The sequence below is a fragment of the Pinus tabuliformis genome, chromosome 7 (genome assembly GCF_031772625.1).
Source record: "Pinus tabuliformis cultivar Carrire ecotype Pingquan chromosome 7, CPIR1, whole genome shotgun sequence".
Taxonomy (NCBI): domain Eukaryota; kingdom Viridiplantae; phylum Streptophyta; class Pinopsida; order Pinales; family Pinaceae; genus Pinus; species Pinus tabuliformis.
In genome coordinates, this window is record NC_142293.1 from 867,801,346 (window position 1) to 867,821,686 (window position 20,341).

The window sequence follows — 20,341 nt, forward strand, 5'->3', positions numbered from 1 at the left end:
AACCAATCCTCTGATACCAACTTGATCTAAAATGGTGCAGATTAGTAATGTTGTGCTAATTCCCCATTTAGAATAAAACCCAAGATGCTTATAATTTTCTTATCAAGTGCTTAAGGATTCACCATTTTTGCTAATTAACTGATTCCCATGAGATTTTCTTATGTAAATGTTATAAACAACGTTAACATAAAACATATGATGAGCAACAACAAAATAACAACAAATAAACATCAAAATACAACACACAACAAATAGAATTGATGAGGAGTTCACCCCTCCTGGTCTATGTCTCCTTGGTCCAACTTCCAATGCTTGGGCTTCTTTATTATGCTCAAAATTACAACAAAAGTGTGTTTAAAATTCTCAAATTGTCTTTGAAACCCTCCTAGTTCTCCCACTATTTGTTCCACAAATTGCTCCAAAATCGACATGATCCTACAAATTAGCCCCAAAAATGCTAACTGTGCAAAAATTTCACCGCACGTCGAGCTATAACGTGTCATCTATATGGCAAATCACAATCGGAAAATTTTGGTGCGCTTAAGGCCTTGTTAACTCAGCGGCAATGTTGCAGTAGCGATATTGCAGACCCGACGAGACATTAAACTGCAATTCATAATATCTCGCATCTGAAACTTATCACATTTCACAATTTGCGGATAACCATTGGCAGTCATAAAGTGGAACTTGTGTTTACCTGTGATATTGCATTGCGATCTGCGATCCATCAAATCACACCCTGGTACCTGTGAGGGTCGATTCTGACCTCTTTGTGATATGCAATATGCAATCACATCGCAACCCTGAACCTGTTGAGGGCCGATTTGTAACACCTTTTTCGCCTATAACTTGTGATTTGTGAAATGCAGGGGCCAATGGCAAACTGCCACTTGGCACCTCCTCATTCACTGAAGGGATTTTCCATGTCATCCATTCCTGCCATGTAGACAACTCAAACTTGAACTTTCAATTCCTCTAACTCTTGCATACGAGCTCGTATTTGAGTTATGTTTGCATCGTTGGATTCAGAATGACAAGATCTTTGATATGAAAACTCATTTTAACAAAATTATGACACTTTGATTTTTTAGCATAATTTTTTATCACCTGAACACCAAGAAGAATGGAAAGCATGTCACTAAGTGAAACTTAAGGAGTGGCTATCATCAAATTATAATTTTTGAAGGAGACACATCGAAGATGAAATTTAAAACAAAGAAAGGTTTGTTTGAATGGCTAGTTATTCTTTTTGGTCTTTTCCATGCTCCTACTACTTTTGTGTGTATGATGAATGATGTATTGGAGTCATTTCTAGATGAGATAGTCTATTTAGATGACATCTTAGTTTTCATAACATCTCTTGATGAACATGTCATGCATGTGAGAAAAGTACTTGATGTCTTGAAGAAATAACAATTGTTTTTGAAGATGTCAAAGTATGAATTCGGTAAAACTTCTTTGGTGTGCTTGAGGCATATTGTTGGAGGAGGTGAGTTGAAGATAGAACCCTCCAAGGTCAATGTCATGATGAATTGGCCAACGCCCAAGAATGTCACTGGAGTAATAAGTTTTTTGGGAGAGACCCAATATTGGAGAAAGTTTATTGGTAACTTTTCTTCTATTGCATCTCATTTGCATGCATTGACTAGTGTGGAAAAGATCTTTAAGTGAGGAGGAAAGCAACAAAAGGAATTTGATGTCTTAAAAGAAAAGATTAGTTCATCTCATGTACTTGCAAGTGACTATGCCATGGGCACAGTCCTCATGCAATATGGCAAGCCCATTTCATGTCATTCAAAAATTTTCAATGGTGCAGTGACAACGTTGCAACAATCAAGGCACTTTCAACAGATGGGATCCTTACAATAATTCCACTTGGTCAGCAGGTATAAGAAAGGCATGTAAAAAAAGGTTGATGATATGCTTTCTAGGTATATTGTTAGTGCAGTTACTTTAGTCAAGCATAATTTTATTTTGTAGGATATTTATGATCAGCAATATGCATATTTTCAAAATGTACATTTAAGCTTGAGTCAAGAGAACCAAGTAGGGGAATTTGATTACCATTTGCGTCATAATTTGTTGTACCATCTTGGTAATAAGGATGTCTATTGACACCTAATCATCAGGATTTGGTGAATAACTGAAAGTAATGTAAATAAATAATAGAAAATATGAATAGTCACAGGGAGATGAAATGAACAGTCTCTCCCTCATGTATATAATAATGACCAACCTAAATGCATATCAATGAATTGTTTTGACGAGTTACCTCCTGGTCTGACATGGTATTAGAGCCAACGCCATTTTTGGCTTCCATCTGCTTTATAACTCCTTATTCTACCAATGGTATTCTGAATCCTATGCAGAATGGCTAGCCTGGTAGCTCTGACGCTTCCACTAGCTTGAACGCATTATTCTCTATTATTCTCTGCTACGCTGCTCCTGTCGCTGCTCCACATACATTGATAATGCTATTGCATTCAATATTACCTTACCGCCATTGTATTCAATACATTGATAGCATTATTCTCCGGTCTTACCACCATTGTATTCAATTTCGCAGCCTTGGGTCTCCATCCCACGCACCAGAAACACAACATTATTGATAACGTTGTATAATACCACACTGCGCTTATTCAAGTATGACCACGGGAGAAAAATTAAAGCAAAGGCTATGAGACCAAGCATGACACCCACTCCATCCATTACATAAGGAACTGGGGAATTTGTTGCCGATATTTGGTTCCTTCCTGTGCTCATATCATTTGTCATCAAACAAATGATAGAGAACACTCAACCCAAAACTGATACCTTGTTCTGGTGATGGTGCCACTTGGACATGGTGTATGATGCTCAGAATGGTATCTGATGTGGTAAACATTGTTTTGAATCTGTTGTGGTATACATTGTTTTGAATCCACATATACCTCCCCTTCGATGTGCTCCACCCATGGCTCTATTGTCGCCATATAGCTGACTCCTCATATCTTATTACATATACCATACTCTGATATACCAACAGTCCTCCCACTCAGTCATATCTTTGCATGCCATACCACCATATGATATTATGCATTCAATGAATTTGGTTCCACTCTCATTTTAATACACTGTTGTTGTTTTCAATACATCATTTTTAATACATGTGTTGGCCCTCCTCCATACATAGTCCTCTGATACATTTATGTTGAATGCTATAATGTTGTTGGTCTCACAACAAACGTGGAGGTGAATGCATACAGCCTATAGTGTTGAATCTGGAATGAGAGGTGTGAAATGGTGCAGCTCACACCATTGGTCTGAGCTTGCATACCTTCTCTCTACGTTTCTTTGAGCTGACATACTCTTGGCAATCATGGTGGGACTCTCACCTCTAAACTCTGTGCATTGACGTGAAGCAATAGAATTTTTGAAGGGATTCATTTGGTAAACTCAAATACATCAAATTTTTTGAAGGGATTCATTTGGTAAATTGAATTTTGTTTTCATATATACGGTGGTCCAAAATATTACCATGCTATGGGTTTTTTTTAATATAACTATGGTGTAATATTACACAGACCACCAGTCCTCTATGTTTCATTATAATATTATCTTTCAATATAGTACTGTCATACTAGTGCCCCTTTGAATCCACCACAATGTTGTTTTCATATAACACGCTATTGGGCTCCCATAATGTTGTTTTCATAACATAGTTAACACTCCTGCGTTTGACTATGTTTAATATATATTGTTTGTAAACACCACCATGGGGCCTGAACACACTTTGATATCCACTCTAATACCTCTATCAGAATTGTTTTTTTAGCAGCAAAAGTTTGTTTTCTCCACAAAAGCGCATTTTTTTCCAGCAAAAGTATTTCTACAGCACTTAGATTTTACAATGCATTCAATCATATCTTCTTCTGAAGAGACTGTGTGCCTTGCTCATAAAGAAAAGAATCCTGCCCAAGATTCTTCCAGAGGAAGAGATGGTTGAAGAGGAAGAGGAAGATCTTTCAAAGGTAGGGGGGGCAGACACTCTCAAGGAGAAAAGTTAGATTTGCACTACATATGCTGCAAAAGAAATGGATCACACGATGCCTCCACATGCAACCTTGGTACAAAATTGAGCAGCAAAGAAACCAACCCAAAGGTAAAACTAATGACACAGACAAAGGTAAAGCACCTAAATCTGCTCATTATGTTTTGGCACAATGTAATATCAGAGTAAATGAAGACTTATTTAACGGTTCACTTACTTCTTGGAAAAATGATTGGTTGCTTGATTCAGGAGCAACTTGCCACATGACTCATAGAAAAGATTTTTTTTAATAATTTACTGACAATATTGATGGCATGGTATACTTTAAAAACCAATCAAAACCCAAGCCATTAGGGCTTGGCACAATTAGGCTTAATTTGCCTGGTCTTCCAGACTTTCTTCTGCATCATGTTCTATATCTCCCACAGCTAAAGGGAAACTTGCTTTCCTTGGTCCAAATCCACCAGCAAGGTCACTCCATTCATATGTTTGATGGCAAGCTTGAGGTGAGAAAATCATCTGACCACTCACTTGTCACGAGGGGAATAGAAGAAGAAAGGCTTCTCAAGCTGCAGGGTACCTCTGCTCATGCACAACATTTATCATACAATTATCAATATGAAGAAGGTACATTTCCATCAAGTTGATTATGGCATTTGAACTATGATAGCCTCCGCTTGTTGAAGAAAAATGGTGTTACTCGTTTGCCTACAATTCCTAGGAAACTTAAGCAATGTGATGCTTGCATTCTAGGAAAGCATAGAAAACAGTCTTTTCATGATTCACATTCAAGAGCACATAGAAAACTTGAACTCATTCATTCAGATTTATGTGGTCCAATGCCTGATCCTTCTGCAAATGGAAACAAATATATGATGACATTTATTTATGACTACACCAGAATGTGTTGGGTTTATTTATTGGAGAACAAATCTAATGCTTTTCAAACATTCAAGAACTTTCATAATTGGATTGAAAATGATGCACAATCTCATATTGGCTCTATTTGCACTAATAATGGAAAAGAATACACTTCAAATGAATTTGAAAACTATCTTCGCCAACATGGGATCAAACATCAAACAATTTTGCCTTATAATCACCAACAGAACGGTGTAGTTGAAAGAATGAATAGGACAGTATTAAATATGGTGCACTCCATGATGTCTTTCAAAAACGTAAAATTGATGTTTTGGGCTGATGTAGTTCTATGTGTTGTATATATAAAGAAGAGATGTCCATCTAATGCTATCAGAAACAAGACTCCCTATGAAATGTGGTATGGACACATTCCTTTGGTAAAGCATCTCAGGGTCTTTGGTTCCACCTATTATGCCTAGATACCAAAGGTACATAGAAACAAACTTGGTGCAAGAAGTTGTAAGTGTATCTTCCTGGGGTATTCAAACACCTCCAAAGCATGCCATCTCTATGATGAAGTCAATAAAAATTTTGTTGTATCTTGAGATGTAATCTTTCTTGAAACATCCAAAACTGACAATGTTGTTGAGCAGCAACTTGATTGCTTGGATAGATTCGCAAATGCGAAATCATTTCAATAATTTGATAATCAGATTCCACTTCTTGAAGGGGGGATTCCTATACTAGATCAACCAGTGTAATCTTCTTTTGAAGTACTCTCTCCCCCGCATGAAACTCCAACAACCGATGATACTTTAAGTGATGTGATTGATAGAATTGGGAGACTCAATCTTGATTCAATCCCAACTCAATCAATGGAGCATCCTGGACCATCTAAGAAAGGTCCCCCAAAGTGGCTGACAAAGACACTTGAAAGTGTTCATCCTGATGAGGTTGGAAAGACAGGAACTAGAAATTCAAACCGGCAAAATGGAGGTGATGTAGATGACTCTGATTCACCTATTGATATGGATGTTTCTTATGATTGTGAATTGAATTTGTCTACATATTTCGAACCAACTTCCTTCAAAGAAGCTTCTTCTCATGATGAATGGCAAGAAGCGATGCAAAAGGAGTATGATGCCCTGATAAAGAATGGCACTTGGAATCTGGTTGATCCTCCATTAGGAACCAAACCAATTGGCTGCAAGTGGGTCTACAAGAACAACTATAAAGCTGATGGCTCACTTGACAAGCACAAAGCCAGGCTTGTGGCAAAAGGTTTTGCACAGAGGGAAGGGGTCGATTATGAGGATACTTTTGCCCCCACAACAAAATGGCCTACCATCCGAACACTCTTTTCCCTAGTAGCTCAAAACAGTTGGAAAGTCCATAAAATGGATGTAAAATCTGATTTCTTGAATGGAGATCTAAAAGAGAATGTTTTTATGTCCCAACTTGAAGGAATTGTTGTGAAAGGACATGAACATAAAGTATGCAAACTTGTGAAATACTTGTATGGCCTCAAACAAGCACTGCGAGCCTCGTATGAAAAACTAACTGAGCATATTCTGAAACTCAATTTCAAACATTATGATCTTGATGATGAAAATTTTTTTGTCAAGAAGGTTGGAAGAAAAGTTGTACATCTTGTGGTATATGTAGATGATCTTTTGATTATAGGGAAAAATGAAAGCTACATTGAATCCATAAAGAAAGAATTGAGGAAAGGTTTTGAAATGACTAATTTGGGCTATGTTCATTACTATCTTGGTATTGAAGTAACTCAATATCTGAAGTCCATATTCCTTTCTAAAAAGAAGTACATTGGAGATCTATTGAAAAAGTTTGGCATGACAGAATGCAATCCTCTTACTACTCCAATGGAACAAAACTTAAAGCTCACATCCATTGAAGGAAAAGAATTTGAGGATGCAACAAAGTATAGGCAGCTTGTAGGAAGTCTCAACACTAACTACTACTAGACCAGACATTTCATTTGCCATTGGAATCCTCTCCAGGTTTATGCAAATGCCTTGTGAGGGACATTGGTCTACTACAAAATGAGTTCTAAGGTACTTGAAGGGAACTCAAGACTTTGGAATCAAGTATACACAGGTGGATGACTTCAGCTTGATTGGATACTCTGATTCAGACTTCGATGGAGACAAATAAACTGGGGTAACTACTTCAGGTTATGTTATGAGTCTTGGATCAGGAGCTGTCTCCTAGAGATCACGCAAACAATCAGTTCCATCAGATTCCACAACAGAGGCAGAATATGTGGCAATAGTTGAGGCAACAAAAGAAATTGTGTGGCTCAAGAAAAATCTTGAAGATTTGCAGGTAAAACAAGTACAATCGACTCCACTCATGATTGAAAATACCTCGTCAATAAAGTTGACCAAGAACCCAAAGTTCCATGATCGAACGAAGCACATCAATACTAAATATCATCTGATTCGACATCATGTTGAGGCCAAAACAATCCATCTCCGCCATTGTTCCACTAATGAGAAAATTGCAGACATCTTCACCAAAGTGCTTGGAAGAGAAAAGCTTGAAAGATTCAAAATGATGCTTAGACTCACCAACATCCCTTCAGATTAAGGGGGGAATGTTGACACCTAATCATCAGGATTGGGTAAATAACTGAAATTGATGTAAATAAATAATAGAAAATATGAATAGTCACCGGGAGATGAAATTACCAGTCTCTCCCTCATGTATATAATAAAGACCAACCTAAATGAGTATCAATGAATTGTTTTGAGGAGTTACCTCCTGGTCTAACAATGTTTCTATTAATGGTGACATGGACAAAGACAAGAAGTTCATTGAATGATTCCAAATGGCACCTCAACTAGTTCAAGATCATCTTGAAAAAATCCAAGGCAAGTACGAAACAAGGCGTGACAAGCATCGGGTAGATCACAAGTTCCAAGTTGGTGATGAAGTTTGGTTTCACATTAACAAAGAGAGGCTCCAAGGAGAATGTAAAAAACTGAAACCAATCCATTATGATCCTTTCAGAATTCTAGAAAATATTGGTGATAATGCCTTCAGGTTGGATTTGCCTTCATATATGAAAATTTATGTTGTTGTTAATGTTGAGAACTTAAGGTTGTATGAGCCTACTTTGATTGAAGATCAAGGAGAGAATGCATATATTCCTTCCATTGAGGATTTTTCTCCTGAATACCTTGATGAACTACATCAAGACACCTTTCTTGACAAAAGAACAAGGTCTTCAAAATGAGGGAGTGTGGACTACTTTCGAGTGGGGTTGAAAGGAACAAATCCTTCCAAGGCCAAATGGTTTGATATTGGAAAGGTGACGGAACTATACCATCACCTGTTTAACAATTGAAAGTGATATTTTTGGGTCCAAAATCTTCTAGTGGGGAGGAGTGATCAGGTGCTCAAAAATTTTCTCAAAATTAAAATTTGTTAGATTGGTGTGGAACCTGAACGACCGTGTCGTGCTCGTCATTCTAAATCTAGTGCAACTTGTTTTGTGTGAAACAAAATCCATATTCTCCCAAAAACATATTTTGTTCATTTTCAAAAACTGGTGAATTTGGCAAAATTGTGATACCCCAGTTAGCAATCCATACTGTTGATGTGTCATACTGACTTGATTAGCTTGTTCGGTGGACCAATCAAGTCACACCACTTGTCATGATTTTATTGGTTTGGTTGGCATTGATGTGGCAATGTTTTATTGGTGGCATGTTGGCCAACCACATGCTGCCATGTGGCCCAACTAGAGGCTACCACGTGGCAGCACAGTGGCCACCAAAATTTTTGGTCATGCTTGAACTCAACTCCGTAGGGATCGATACCATGACCTCTCAAAAAATAGTGCCATGCCCTAACCACTTGGGCTAACCATGGTCCTTGTTAACCATATGACAAAAACATATTTGAAATTGAAATTGGCAAAGGTGTTGGGGGAAGGGGCCAGGGCTTAGCCCCAACCCCCCATTAAATGTTTCCATGTGACCACTATGACGACCAAGGACCAAATATAGATGGGTTAGCCATGAGGGGGCAATCTTGGCCATATGATGTGTCAAAAAAATGGCGGACGAAGGAGTGGGGGGTTGACCGGTAGGGGTGGGTCATTGGCCTCAGCCCTCGGCACATGGCCCCTACGTGACCCTATTTTTCATAGTTAAGGGCTTGCTGGCCATTTTAATGTGCCCACGTTTTCCACCGAATTTTGGCTAAATTGACGCTATGTTAACAAAATTTAGGGCGAAATTGTAGGACCGATGCCAAATTTTGGGGAATTTGTAGAGCGAATAACAGGAAAGCTAGGGAAACTCATAACTTGTTGATTTTTTGTCCAATTTGGGAGCAGGAAAAGGTTAGAAATGCATTTTTGTGTCTTCTAAATCCATTGGAATAGGTTTCAAAGCCATTTGAGCACTTTAAATGTATATATTCACACTTTTGAGCATAATTGAAGAGGGCCAAGCCATTGGAATATGGACAAAGGAGACGTAGCCCAAGAGGGGTGAACTCCTTCATCATGTGTTGTTGTGTTAATGTTTATGGTGATTTTTATGCCTAATATATGTTGTTGTTCATTGTTTTAATTATTTTAATTTTCTCACGAAATTTACATAAAAACACATAAAACCTCATGGTTAACTTGTAATTTACCTCATAATCCTCAAGAACTTGTTTATGTTCTAAATTGGAATTTAGCACAACAAACACTAACTTTCCCATTCATATCAACTTGCTCCATTGAATTCGTTGTCTCCAAATGAGGCCGACTAAGGGTATATATACAAGTTTTATCATGACCTCTAGGTCGACATGATCTCTTGGATGGAAGCCAACTTCTTCTTCTAGATACATCTCTTTGTTGTAGGTCGACATCATGAGGGCTAGTGACAAGGTCTTGGAGCATGAATTTACATAGACAAGTGTGACTCTTTACAATGTGTAACATGACAATGACTCTTTTATTCTTTTATGACTAGATCAGAAAATTCCTATAGGCTCTCAATGGGATCCTTGACTAAAAAATAAAATATCTTGCTCATGAAACCCATGATGGAAGCATTACAATAATTTTATTTTTCTTCTTTTTAGCTCTTTACATAAAAACACAAATATATGTCATTATGAAGACCCAAACTAGTTACAGTTTTTCAGCAAGAAGTCATAAGGTGAGTTTGAATCCATCCAAGAGGGGAAGAAGAAAGAATTTACCAAAATAAAATGCTTCAATTGTCATGAATTCAGGCACTATGCTACAAAGTGTCCACACAAGAAGTCTAGCAAGAAGGAGTTTGCAGTAGCAACATCAAGTGAAGCATTGGCTTCACAGTTTGAGCTATATTTCACCCTTATTGTATGCATGGACTTCATGAACATTAATTATTTTCTAAACCAACCTATATCCATCTTAAATCCAAATCTACCAAGTGCCAAGAATGATCAAGTCTAGAGTTGAGATGTATCTAAGTTGGTACTCTTGCAGTCTATAATATATTTCCCCAATCCTTTAAATAGAATTTATCCTAACAAACACCACTGAAAAATATCATGGTCTATGGAATACCATGGAATCGTAAACAATCATCGATAAACCCATCAAATGATTTCCTCAAACTTATCTTAACTATTTTATTACGTAAAAATTCAATGCAAACCTCTCCATATCCTAGTAAACATTGACATTTATGGGCATCAATGTTTACATGGGGTCCTACCATATTGGGTTGTATAGCACCTTTGGGTGAAATCACCATATTAATTGAAGATACAAATATTTTTAGTAATTTCAAACCAATTAGTAACCATGAATAGGCCAAACATGGGACTACTATGCATAACAATAGTAATACACACTAGTCACCTGAAAGTAGCTCTTAGTAGGTTAAATCATATTAGTATGTCTAACATCAAAGCGAGATATTATATTTATGGATAATAGACCATATCCGTTGATGTTTAATTTTTGTTCCTATTGATTCTCATCCCCAAGTTTCCCATAACCCAAGGAGGTCAGTGGTTGATCAAAATATGATGGTGTTACCAAGATCTCAATGTAGGACTTGGCACGGAGTGCCTCCCTTGCAAATTTTGCATTGAAACTACTCTACTAGAAAGTTACACTATAATACGTTTTTTATCTTAAATTTTCTACCACTTAGTGCATTTAGAAATTTTCTACCCCGTGGACTTTATTTATACAAATTTAATAAACATTTATAGTGATATTAAAACGTTTTCATTTCTTTTGTTATAGTGATATTAAAATGTTTTCTTATTTATATATTTATTTTTCATGGATTGTGTGAGGGATTTTCTCAACATTAACATTTTTTTCATGACATTTGATACAAAATAAATAATTTATATTTAAAATTAATTATGTACTTTAGCATTTCATTTTTCATTATAATTTCTCATCATTTTTAATAGGTTTATTTTTAATCCTATGTAATGTAAAAGTTGCCCATTTTATTAGAAGAAATTAGTTAATATGCTATTGTTTCTTTATCAATTTATTCATTATATATTATTATTGGTACAATAACCAGCCTAGATCCATCCTATATTCAGATCTGCTAAGCACCGAGAGGGATCAAATATTATTTTACTCAAAAAGAGGTTTGCATCGTGAGAGATTTGATCCCTCTCAGTGCTTAGTATTTCCAGATATAAGATTAATCTAGGCTGCTCCTATATCATGCCGAAGAAATATTGAAATAGAAAAAGGTATCAATATACTTGAAGGGAAAATAATCATATGGAATATGGCATAAAGTTTAGGAAAAATTATGGAACTTTAAAGACCAACATGGAGATGGGAAATACTTCTCTAACATATCTTTGAGAAAACATAATCCACTAGTTGCATCTGAGCTTTGCTTAGAAGGGATGGCATACCTTATGAACTAGAACAACAATAAAATTAAGGTTTATGTTCTACTTTAATATATTTGTGAAATTTCAATGAATATGATCATATATACTTCTATGGTGAAGTCGTAAGGCCATTTACCATGGAATGGGAATTTACCTCAATTGTAGATTTATCCACTAGCTAGAAGCGCGACATATGTAGCTTAGTGGTATAGAATCTTGTAGGCTTAAGACATATCCATGTTTTGATTCATAGCCTTTTTAGTTTCAATATGGTATTAGAGCTAGGTGACTAGGAGGTATTAACTTCACATGGAATGTTGGATGTGGCAATCCACACTTGTAAAACAAATTATTTCTTCTTATGAAATGTGTGTGTGGCTTACTGGTAAAATAATTGTCTACATGGGGGTTGTGTGTATCTCAGTGGAAGATGAGCATACCAGCTACGGGTAGGCCTTAGATTCAATCCCCAACCTTTATAGTATCAAAGATATGTGGTTAAGAGTGGCCTAACCCAAAGTGTGGGTTGAGGGTGACTCTTAGTGGTAGAATGAATTTCTAGAAGGGGGTAAGTCCTATGTGTATGTTAGTGGTAGATAATTCTAATGTCCAGGGTTAGGTCCTTGGTTCAAATCCAAACTTGTCTAGTTTTCAACATTGTATCAGAGGAATTGTGTGTGTTGGGGGAGAGTGTAGGATGTGTCAATTTGCACTTATATAATGAACTGCTAAGTGTGTCTACCATGAAGGGGGTAGAGAATCCCAGTAGTAATGGGTAGGTCACCAATTTGATTCCTAGATGGCCTAGTTTTCAACATCACATCAAAGCTAAGTGGCTTAGAGGCATTGGCTACAAAGTGGCTTAAGAGGAGTGTTGGATATGGAAATTCGAACTTCTATGATGAATTGTTAATTGTGCCCACTATAAAATGGACATGTAGTTTAGTGGTAGAGTGCCCTATTGGATGGTGACTTATATCTCAATGGCAGGGCATCTCATTAGTTGTAAATGTGTAATTGCCTTAAGTTTGAACCAAAGTTTGCCTAGTTTTCAACATGGCATGAGATCTTGGTGGCTAGGGCTCCCTGGCTGATGTTTTTCTTGAGGCTTAGTGTTGGATTTGGAAAACCGCACTTACAGAGAAACTCAGTAAGGGTGCTTAACATGAAAGGGGAATGGAGCTTAGTGGTGGAGAAACTCTATAATAGGGCGTAGCTCCAAGTCTGATGCTTCTATTTTCCAATTTTTAACTTAGTGTTAAATCTAGGTGGCTAGGAAGCCTCATCTATGTGCCTTGAGGAGTGTGTGATGTGGCATGTCAAAAATGTCTACATCAAACCATTAAAGGTGCCCTTCATGAAAAGGGTCTGTATGTCAGTGGTAAAGAAGCTCGTTGGCTTTGGGTAGGTACTTAGTTGAATTCATAATCTTAATTTTTAACCAAATTTAGCTCTGATACATATAAAAAATGATAAATATTGGTAAATTGTCTATGATTATTTTAAAACAAGAAACATAATATAGTGAGGTCCCACAAAATTAAAAAAAAGTTTGTGTAGAAAAAGTGTGCAGCGACTACACCATGACTATGTGATGGAGTGGGGGGAAACAAGGTATAATTTTAAAAATATATGAAATGGAAATTCGAGTTTTCATATTTGTTAATTTCCGTTCATTATACATATGTTAGTTCAATGAGTCAGTAGTAACAGGCTAATAATTAACAACTCTATCATCTCTTGCCTTGAGAGACCAAACTTATGGTAGAAGAATATTTGGAGTGTATTCAGGTTTTCAAGGTTTTTAAAGTGTTCAAAGTGATCCTGATGTTGGACACACAACATGTTATTTTTCTAGGAATTTGTAATTTAATTAGATAATATTGAGAGTTAAAAAAAACATTATATTGCATCTCTTGAATCTTGGAACAATATTCCTCCAAAGTTATGAATTAGAATTTACTAAATAAAGTTGTGGCCTAATAATTTATTTTTTATTTTTTATACTTTTCGAGGTTAGGTTATAGTCAAGGTTGAGGTAGTTTGTTGAGTTTCTTTTTGTTTGATGAGGAAAATTATTCGTTTGAGTACTAGTGGTCTCTAGCTTCTCTTACAATGTTTTTACCAACCTTTTGACATTATCATGAGTTCATCCTTAATAACTGGCATATTTTGTTTAATTTTTCAGAAAAGTTTAGAGGCTTATTTGTGTAGTCCCTTTTGGAATATAGGTCAATAGTGAAAGAGGTTTTACATTCTCCTTTCAGATTGCAACTATATTTTAATGCAGAATTGAACCACTTTTTGTTGTTGGGTATTGGCATAAACATTTGGTTGTGTGTAATACTTTTATGTTGTATTATTGTATCATTATAGTGTTATTTTCTTATGATGTATTTTGTTGGATGTTTATGTGCAGGTCTGCAACCACCCCTTCCTTTTTTTCTCCTATTTATGCTTAAAATGGGCCAACAAGATTAGCTTTCAGAGAGATTTTATTTGGTACAACATCAAAATCATGTCATGACTTGCACTTCAATGTGTGGCTTTCCTTTGTACTTTCTATATGAAACATTTGTATACCATTCATAACTTTGTATATCTGGAAACTGTCTTTTATGTGGAGCCTTGGGGAGGCTCAGAAACTGTTTCTGACTCGTATCTCCATGACAGACATTTCTCCAACTCTTTTGTTCATAGATTGTTTGCATGGATTCCTTATGTTAGCTTCAGTTGTTTTTATATTTTTGTATGCAACCTATATACATGAGTTCTTTTGACATATTCATGAAATTGAGAGGAAAAACCCTAAACGGGAAGATGATGGCATCAACTTGAAAAATGGGGAAAAAGTAGGAAGATGTCTACCTATACCAAATGGAGCTCATATTCTTGGGGACAAGGATGAGGGTGGTGGAGCTGGCTAGGAAAACATTGGTGTTGGGAGATTGATTAGGATAAATGCACAAAATGTAGTGGCTCATTTGGAAGTGCAAGTTGCATGGTTTGAGGAACATGTTGAGAAAATGTTTAATGGTGGCGATGATGCATATGGTATTGAGGATGTGCCATTTGTTGAAATTGTGGGGATGCAAGGTATCGTGTTTCATTTGCTTGAAAATGAAATAATAGTGAGTCTATTTCCCTTATGAGAAGGTTGTTAAATTTAATTCTTTTGGGAAATTTTACATGTCCCATTAAATTTTATATATTTCCCCTATATGATTTAGATCTCTTTTAAATGACAATTTTGTTTGCTTAGCATTTTTGGTTAAATAATTTGGTTGAGATGTTTACCTTGAAAGTGTTGGCTAGCAACATGATATTTCTTGGTGTTGTAATATTTCTACCTTTTCAACTAGGACGGAAAGTTCTTTCCATTACATCTCAACTTGTCATCACTACAACTAGTGCATTACTTACAGCAGGAATGTCTAATGATTTAGGGTCATATTTGGCTCTCTTTGACATCACTTTAAAGAATAGTCTCGATTCAGTAGAAAATATGTCAACATGTGCCTTGACCAATGAGTTTCTGCAAGGGAATATGAGCATTGGTGTGCTTCAATCTGACAGTGGTTCAAATTTTACTAAAACTGGGGGATCAATGGAAGTATTGACAAAAGACTTTCTTTCTTCTTTACGAGTTTCTTATCTGCAACTCTTTCTATCAGTTACATAGTTTTTTTTCTTTTTGTTTTATGTTATCTTGGCTTAATAACCTTGATATGCTACAACAGAGGTGAGCCTTTGACAGTGCGTAGGGTCTATGGTATAGTTTTGGAAGTAGAGGTTGCTCCTCCTCTTGCAAGGTTGTTGCTATCTAGAGGAAAATACTTTTTCACCATGGTGAAGGTTGCTTTTCTTTCATTAGTGGAGATTGGACTTTTCCCTTTATTATGTGGTTGGTGGTTGGATGTGTCCACCATTAGAATGCCTGGAACAACATTGTCTCATAGGGTGGGAATTTCCTGGGAGTCACCTTTAACAAGTTCATTCCTTCAATGGCTTGTTTGGATTTTATATATGTTACAAATAAACATCTTTTTCAACCTTCCTTGAGAGGTTTTCTCATTCTCTCTAAGGAAATTGTGTTCTTCATTGTGTAATTTTTGTAGCAGAAGTTAAATTTATTTACTTTTAATTTTTATGTAGATGCCTTTGCATCCTGCAAAAAGACTGATGCATTGTGATTAACACTATATTACATATTTCAAGTATCAAATAATATGCTTGTGTGATTTAAGTACTTCGTCCTAGTGTTCTATACTTTCTCATAAATCTTACTGATCCAAATTATAATCCATTCCAAGATCTCATTAATGATCAAATACATAAACATGCACAAAGGATCTTGTTGTCTATTGTTGTTTATGGAAGCTTCATTGTATTTTTTATATTCCTACCAATCAAACTTGCAATGTTTTTTGCACCTTCCCTATACCATTTGGATACGTAGTATGTTGATAACTAAATTTAAAATATGTTTTGTCAATTAGTATTATTGGTTGCTAGTTAATGTGAGTTTATTTCATCAAATACCTTTGACCTGTTAATTTTTCATTTGTTCTATGATGTCAGATCCATTTATAGATATCCCAATAGACATGATTTTTTTTTCATATCTATATTCCATTTTCCATTGATAACTTCAGGCCACGAGCAACTTTTAAGACTATTCTTTTACACTGGTTTTTGTTATTGGTTGGATGCTTGGATTTTCTGACTTCCTCTTGCCAAACCCTGGAGACAAGAATGCTCAATATGGTTTGAATGGTCAATAAAGAATATGGGTAAGGTTATAAGATGTTCATCGTCATCGTTTCCAAGAATAGAATTACCATAAATTAAACTTCCTGCTGCTAGGAATGTTGGGAGGATGGTACATGAAAATCACGGTGTGACTTTTGAAGAGAATTGTTATGAAACCGGCTCAAGAAAAGATAGAAAAGATAGATCAACGCCTTAGAATTCAGCCTCTTCGAGGGGGCAACCTCCTTTACATTACATAAATGAACAATTATTGTCTGATTCAAATGAAAAGACCTCCTTTCTATATATAGGAGTCTAAGGGGTCATAACATAATCAAAGTCGACATAACAATAATAATGTAAGGTCACAATAATAACAATAGTGGGCTTCTATGGGGCACAATAGTAACAATATGGGCACTATATGGGCACATCAATATAATAAGTGGGTTGTACTAATAACAATAAGGGGTTACACTAGTAGTATAGCGGCCTAACATGCCCCTCTCCTTCAAAAAGCGTTGTCCTCAATGCTTGAGTAGTTCTTGATGCTTGTGTATAAAATTCTTATCCTCCCATGTGGAATCTTCGCCAGGTAAGTTCTTCCACTTGATGAGATACTCTGAAATTGATCGATTTCGTAGCTATCGAGTTCTTGTTTCTGTGACCACTCTAGGTTCCAATATGATTTTTCCTTCCTCTTCAATTTCTAGCAATATTGTTTGAATTGGGATCTTTTGCAACTTTTGAATAATTGGCCATACTTCTTCGTCCTTCTTCCATTCATCCCTTAGGCCCCTATACTACTAGTGTAACCCTTGTAGGTTGTGGAAGGCTAGGAGAAACAACACTTCCATTGTTATAGTTGTGAGGGGTAGACTTCCTTGTTGCCATAATTTTACTTTCCAATATGTAAAAAATCTCTTTTACTCTTTCCAATTGTTGTGGTGTTGCTCTAAAGAAGGTGTTGCTCTTTGTATCCTCATAATATGCTATTATTTCCTCCGTGAAAATTTACCACGTAACAAGTTGTTTACGAGAACAAAGCCCTTTATACCATAAAAATTGATCTGATTCTAAACATGAAGATGCAATACATACCTTTTGTAATAGTGGTACACCATGTAGATCAAAATATTTCTCCATCTGTCGTATCCAATTTACCGGATCCTTGCCATCAAACTTCCTCATATCACCTTTTCTTGATTTTAGGAGCTCGATATTGAAATGGCTATAACTCTATAATTTCAGTTCTTCTAGTTCTGAAATTAAGACCTGTAGTAGCTCTCTATTTCCTCTTTCCAATGCCACTGGTCTTATCCAAATTGGATTCTCCAAGGAAGAGTTATGCGAAATCTCCCACAATGACCTGATTATAGACCTTTCTAGAAGAGCGAACTTGTATGAAGTGCCACGTGTCACTGTTTCGACCTTTGGATTTAAAAAATATATACAAGAAACTACAGTCCATCCTCTTTCTATACCTTCTTACAAAATTTCAATCTGATGCTCAGAGAGAAAGTTATGATGATTCTCCCCAGGTCACTTGTTTAGAATGTAATTCAAGAGTCTACAAAAATACCAACTTCCTCAGATCATATCTCCACACGTATGGCACTAAAAGCTCTGAAATTCAGATCTGAGGTTCAGTGCGATTTCATCTCAAATGGGTTTTTTTATAGCTTCTGAAATGTCGCAGAAAAAAAGTTATAGCGAAAATGCCATGATGACCTATTTGGAGCAGCGAAACCCTAGAATCCAAAGCTCTAATACCAAATGTTAAGAAACCAGCTCAAGAAAAGATAGAAAATATAGATCAACGCCTTAGAATTTAGCCTCTTCGAGGGGCAACCTCCTTTACATTACATAAATGAACAATTCTTGGTTGATTCAAATGAAAAGACCTACTTTCTATATATATGAGTGTAAGGGGTCATAACATAATCAGAGCTGGCATAACAATAATAATGTAAGGGCACAATAATAACAATAGTGGGCTTCTATGGGGCACAATAGTAACAATATGGGCACTACATGGGTACATCAATATAATAAGTGGGTTGTACTAATAACAATAAGGGGTTACACTAGTAGTATAGGGGCCTAACAAGAATGATGGAGATGATTCAACAAGATGATTCAAAAGAGTACACTTTTTCCCTTTGAACATCCTTTTAAAAATTAGTTCATTTATTTGTTGTTTAAAATATTATGAGGATCCTATTTTGCAGCAATGGACATCCTTAATTAAACATCATATTTTTAAGAAACTAAATATGTAGGAATTATTTGTTGACAATAATGTATTTGTAAATTCAAATTATTTCGGTAAAAAATCACATGAATTTTTTTTATTCTATGTGTTTTGAACCATCCAGTGTGGTTCATCATATTTGTCTTGATGATGAACCACACTAGATGGTTCGAAACGCATAGACTCAAAAAATTTCATGTGATGTTTTACTAAAATAATTTCAATTTACAAGTGTTGATAGTGCTAGACCTACCAACATTCAAGGGATCTCCCTGATATGGAGTCCCAATTAGAGCTCAAACCTTTTGGTGTAGGAGTCCCATCTATAATATGTCTCGCTTGTCGATGCAGTGGGTTTTAATGATGTTCTTTGTATACAATAATGCATAGAGTGATGTATGATGACTTTCATGAAAATACGTGTGTGATCCTACACAGATTTAAGTGTGACGCATGAAGCTTCTACCACACAGAAGGAAAAATAGGTGAGCCCCTTAAAATCCTCTAATAGTACACAACTTGAAAGGAACACAAGAGCGTAAATGAAATCAAAATCTAATATGAGAAATAATTCATAAGTTAGTAGTGATGAATTAAAACTACAATGCACATTCAACAAGATTAGTAACAATGAAATTGAAATAGTTCATAAGCATAAGCATCAGTTAAACAACACACATTTCAAACATAACAAGAATAGTCCTACTATATTTACAACATATCCATGAAAACGTGTCGGCTCTGAGCTTTTTATTAAGTGAAAGTTCCAATCATACATATTACATTGACAGACGACAAGATCCAATAGTGGAATGTGAAGTCAACATCACTTTCTCCTCCAAATAAATATACTTCCTCTATGCTACAGAGAATCCAAAGCTCTCACAAACTACTAAGCTCCTAATTTTAAGCCCGAGCCTAATCAAAATCTTAGCCCCTAAAATCCCTATACATGAGTTATGAAATTATATTTATAACAAGAGGGGTGAATCTTCAACTCCCCTGTGTGACTCTTGCACTTCCCTCATGACTCTTCAACTTCTTTACAAAATGACTCATTACATTACATCATGAATCTTCACATTCCAATATTGAAACTTTGAGTTCCACTTACAAATTAGTTACAAAATAATATTAGAATTTACACGCATACCCATATAAGATAAAATTTGGTAGAGTCAACTAGATAGCCTAATAAGACAAAACACTATCATGCTTGAATTTGGGCAAACTCTAGCTCAACAACTTCCACTTGATGTCTTTCGTTCATGTATCAGTGCCAATCTTAGTACTATGTGAAGACATCCCCAAACTATCTTATGGTGTCTGGCTCGAAGCAAACTCTAGCCTACATGGCATCTGGGTACAATGATTTGGAACTAGTTTGAACTTCCTTCTAGAACATGAGCAACATTGTCCTCACTTGGATATGGACACTAATGTAGTTATGCATATTATTTATATTCACCTCCAAATATTCCTTAGTGGTGATCTGTCTAAGTTGCTCCAAGTATTCTTCTATCTCCTTCCCAACTTGATTCCTAGGTTTG

At 36.0% G+C, this 20,341-nt stretch overlaps 1 pseudogene; it reads left to right on the forward strand.

Annotated features, from left to right (window-relative positions):
- Positions 1 to 16,754, forward strand: part of LOC149250388 (putative E3 ubiquitin ligase SUD1) — a 35,166-nt pseudogene extending 18,412 nt beyond the window's left edge.
- The last annotated feature ends 3,587 nt before the right edge of the window (positions 16,755 to 20,341 follow it).